The sequence below is a fragment of the Mastomys coucha genome, unplaced genomic scaffold (genome assembly GCF_008632895.1).
Source record: "Mastomys coucha isolate ucsf_1 unplaced genomic scaffold, UCSF_Mcou_1 pScaffold15, whole genome shotgun sequence".
NCBI lineage: Eukaryota > Metazoa > Chordata > Mammalia > Rodentia > Muridae > Mastomys > Mastomys coucha.
Genome location: NW_022196897.1, coordinates 35,551,627 through 35,556,236, shown reverse-complemented (window position 1 = coordinate 35,556,236; position 4,610 = coordinate 35,551,627).

The following is a 4,610-nucleotide window of genomic DNA, read 5'->3' as shown; positions in this document are numbered from 1 at the left end:
GGTACTACTTAGTTCATATTGTTGTTAGTCCTAAGGGGCTGCAAACCCCTCAGCTCCATTTGGACCAAACTTTTAATCTAACGCCTTTATATTAATTACATTTTTAGTACTTTTGATTCAGAAGCACTATAAGCCAAATGGATGTTTGAGAGACAATCTACAGATATTTGAGAGGTTCGGATAAAATTATTCTTTACTACTATACTGCCCACTCCAGTGGAAATGGTAGATAAGAACAAAGAATGAGCTCTTTTTTTAATTAACTTCCCCTTCTGACTGTGAGTGTACATATATCTATGCTTGTGTCTGTTGTAGATCTGACCTTGCAAATTATCTTTTTCTAAAGATCATCAGTTTTTGTTTCTATAATGAGAATTTGTGAGAAGAACTGGCCATACTTTTATCCTCTGTATTTCATGGTGTCTGGCATATTCTTAGTACTTATTAAGTATATCTATCCATCTCAAGTGGATGGATTAAATTAAGAAAGAAAAGAAAGAAACTGACTGAGTGCCATGGGCTCAGTAAAGGTAGATAGAATAAGACAAGGCCAATCACTTTCTAAGTGGGAGGCCAATAAGACAAGAACCCAGACAAACAAAACCCTAGCCACTTAAAAATGGGTTATCAATATTTTGAAATAGAAAATTGTATTCTTCTCATTATTCTGTGCCAGGAATCGAACAAGCCCATGTGAAGAGTCAGACTGAACCTAGGACTCACCTCACTGAGTGTTAAAGTATGTGAAGCTGAGAGAGAAATAAACTACCACATACCATTGGGACTCATTTTGTAGGGTTTGTCTATGCATGACTCATTCTCAGGCAACAAAGTTTCTTTGTATGAAGAACTTCATCTGTTCTATTCAAATATGAGTTGCTGTTCACATGTTAGAAACTCTGGGCATTTCAAGGTTTATTTCCCATTGTCAGAACATTTCTCCACATAACCACAAAATAACCATCAAAAATGAGGGAACTGGCATTGATATAGCACTGTTACATAATTTCAAACCCTTGTGAGTAGTACAGTTCTTCTAGCTGTCATTCATCAGAGCCAAAGATCTAGTTCAGAATCATGTCTGCTTTCAGCTGTTGTTTGTTTCTTTCAGTCTGAAATGACTACTTCATCTTTCCTTTCATGACCTTGACATTTCTGAAGATTATAGGGTAGTTATTTTGAAGAATGTCATTGAGTTTGCTTGATAGTATCTCATGAATAGATGCAAGTTATACATCATTGGCAGAAACACAGAAACATGATACCATGCTTTTATTTTTCATGTCAGATATATACAATTTTGATTCATCATGTTGCCAGTGATTTAAAGATATTTGCCCAAATTCACCATTGCAAGATAATCCCCCCTTTTGATTTATAAGTATTAGGTATAAAGATGATTTGATGCTCTATCAATGCCCAATTCATCATAAAACTTGTCATTCATTCATTCAACTATTACCTCATAAATTTTCAAATTATCCACTTAAGTATATTGGTAAATTTTTATTATTTCCTTATGCAATGGATTATACTTTATAATTGTTATTATTTACTTTGATATTTGAATAATCTCACATTTTTCCAGAGGGCATTCCTTCACTTCAGCTTCTACATTCTTTTAGCATGGTGTCTGAGCATGCCTTTGCTTTCTGATGTTAAAAGGGGCTTAGTCAGATTGTTGTAGTCCTCAATCAGTCACTTCTCTGAGGGTCTGGGTTCCATTTAGTGACCAATATCACTTAGGATTTTTAGCATAGGCTACATGTTGAACACTTGAATTTCAGCTTTCCATGGATTAACTTTTATGGATTTCTGGCTTAACAAGGTGAGGAGGAGCCAAAAGTATAATTCATTAGCTGTTTTACTTGTTCAAATGTTCTATCCTCTGTTGTATGGCTCACCCCGCACTGTTCACTTTGTCTTCAGGTTCTCTTCTAGTCTCTGCAGATATGATGTAGGTAATACCATCCATTACTGATGTGTGTTGTTAATAGCTTCTCCTCTCTATTTATAACCCATCTTTTGTTGGAAACTTGGCGGTATAGTCCTGTCCTCATTGAATTGAAGCCTAGAAGAAGAGACTAAGCAATCTTAAACCTGGGCAGCATTACAATGAAGTGTCTATTTCAATGGGAACATCTGATGGGTGTACTTACTTTCATGTAAGGAAAGGGCAGGGAACTGGACAAAAAATATTAACAGTTTGTTGCAAAGAAGTATTTAAGGTGAGACCCAAAGATTAATTGGATGGTTAAGGACAATGAGTTAAAATGGAAATATATTATTTTGCAATGGAAGATTATAGCCTGTATAGAAGTCCTGTGGCAAGAATACATTTAAGGAGTAGACAAAAAATGAAACATGTTGGAAGAACAGAGATCTAAGTGATATGAAAGTTGGTTCTGGAAAGGCCTTACAGATGCAGACAAATGTATTTTCATCTTAAGAGCAATGGGAAGTACTAAATGGATTTAAACAAGAAATAAAACATTTTGTGTTTCATGAAGAAACCTCTGGCTGTTTTGTGAGGGATGAAGGCATGTCAGTAAGAATTGAAAAGGGTATATTGATTAATCAAAGTGAGAGATGCTAAGCATTTGGACTAGGCTATAAGTATTTAGTTAAAAATCAAGAAATTATTGTGTAATATATAGGGATCATAGAACTGGGGATGGGGAGTGCAGGTATGTGAAGGGGATAGAAGCTAACTGTGCCAACTTTGCCAAGAGGCCTCACAGAATAATTTGCTGATGAGTGCTGCTCATCTTGAGGGTGAGACAGCCTGACATACTAAAGTTGAAAGAGTCAGAATCCCGTATGTATGGCTACCATGATTCCTACAAGATGGACTTATACCTCAGGTCAGCCCTTAAGATACAACAAGTTTTAATTTTTGGTCTTGTTAGTATTATCAATGATGCTGACTCTTTATTCATTATTATTTTCAGTGTCCAGAGGATGAAAGTACCTAGAAGCTGTCTGAATTCTTTATAATCTTTACATGAATTGTGAATCAATTCAGATCCTTAACTCTGCACTTTTTATATGTAAGTTAAAGTATGATCTTCTTAAAAATTTTCGTTATTTACATGTGTGTGTGCATGTGTTTGCGTGTGTGTGTGTGTGTGTGTGTGTGTATGTGTGTGTGAGTGTATGAATGTAGATGATGATGTAGGTGTGCACAGAGGTCCCTGGGTTCCTTGGAGTTGTAGTCGTAGGTATGTGTGGGCTGCCCTATGTGGGTGCTAAGAATTGAACTCTGCTGTTTTGGAAGTGTAGCAGTGGTATAATTTCTTAAGCATCCAAATATTACTTCTTATAAGACCACCATAGGATTTATTTTCTATAATTTGCAATTGAAAATTTCTTCCTTCAGCTATTTACCACTTAAAGTAAATTAATATTAACAATGTAATCATGTTTTCCCACTTTATCTGTCAAGGATCTATTTTAGTATAGTTGATATCATACTTTATCTTGTTTTATTGCCCAGTACTCATGCTTTTGGGTCCTAATTTGTATTCTTTTAGAAGCAATCTTTAAAATGAGCATATGCTTACAGATAGCTTGAAAAGTCATCACTTGCAGAAAATAAAGAAATAAGATCCGGAAGGGAATGCATGAGTAAAATATTTGTTTTAAGAAGGTAACATAGTGGGCATTTGCAGTTAAATCTTGCTGAAATTTCTGGGAACAGTATAGAGTGTACCTCAGTGTCAATCTGAGATAGGAGTAGGTTCAGTGGTTATTGATCTAGTAATTTTTCATCCTTTGTAACATTGTAGGGGGCACTACCTTTTTGGTACTTTGGCCTCTACATGTAGACCACCAGCCTTGGTTTGGTTTCTGGAAAATAGTACTTGTGAGCGTCTTCCTTAGTTGTCACCCTCAGTGAGGGTATACAGGGGATGTGAGCAGAACAGTACTAAGGTCTGATTCAGTCTTTTCTCCTCTCAACCTCTGCTAGATTCCAGGTTTGGTTATTAAAGTGTTTTCAGTACTTTACATACACACTGCATTTCCTCCCAATACCAATAGTTTTGTTTCTTCTTATTGACTGCTTTCTCTTACATACGCTTTAATTTCTCCCAACTTAATGAAGTTGTTTGCAAGTATCCTTTTGGTTTCTGTATTATTCTGTAGTGTCTCAAGTGAATGTGTCAACATTCAATTCATTCATATATTCTTTCTAATTTTATTTAGTTAGCCTCTCAACCATTTCACAGAGTTATAGGTCCACATATGGATATCCCTATTTACCACTAACCTTTACTTATGCAGGAAATATATTACTTACTCTTTTTTTGTGGCTGTGACCAAATGCCTGACAGAAGTACTTAAAGAAAGGTCTATTTGAGCTCATAGTTTAAGAAGGGATACAGTCTATCATAATAGTGAAAGCATCGTGGTAAGTGTATGAGGTAGCTGGTCTTATTATGCCTAGAGCTAGGAAGCAGAGACTGGACAGGAAGTTGCACCAAACTGTATGCGCACAGTCTGCTTCTACTAAATCTCTTTCTCTACTAAAACTCACCTCATCTGGTTATACAACCTTCCAAAATCGGTGCTAGAAGCTGGAAACTAAGTGCTCTAACATATGAGCCCAT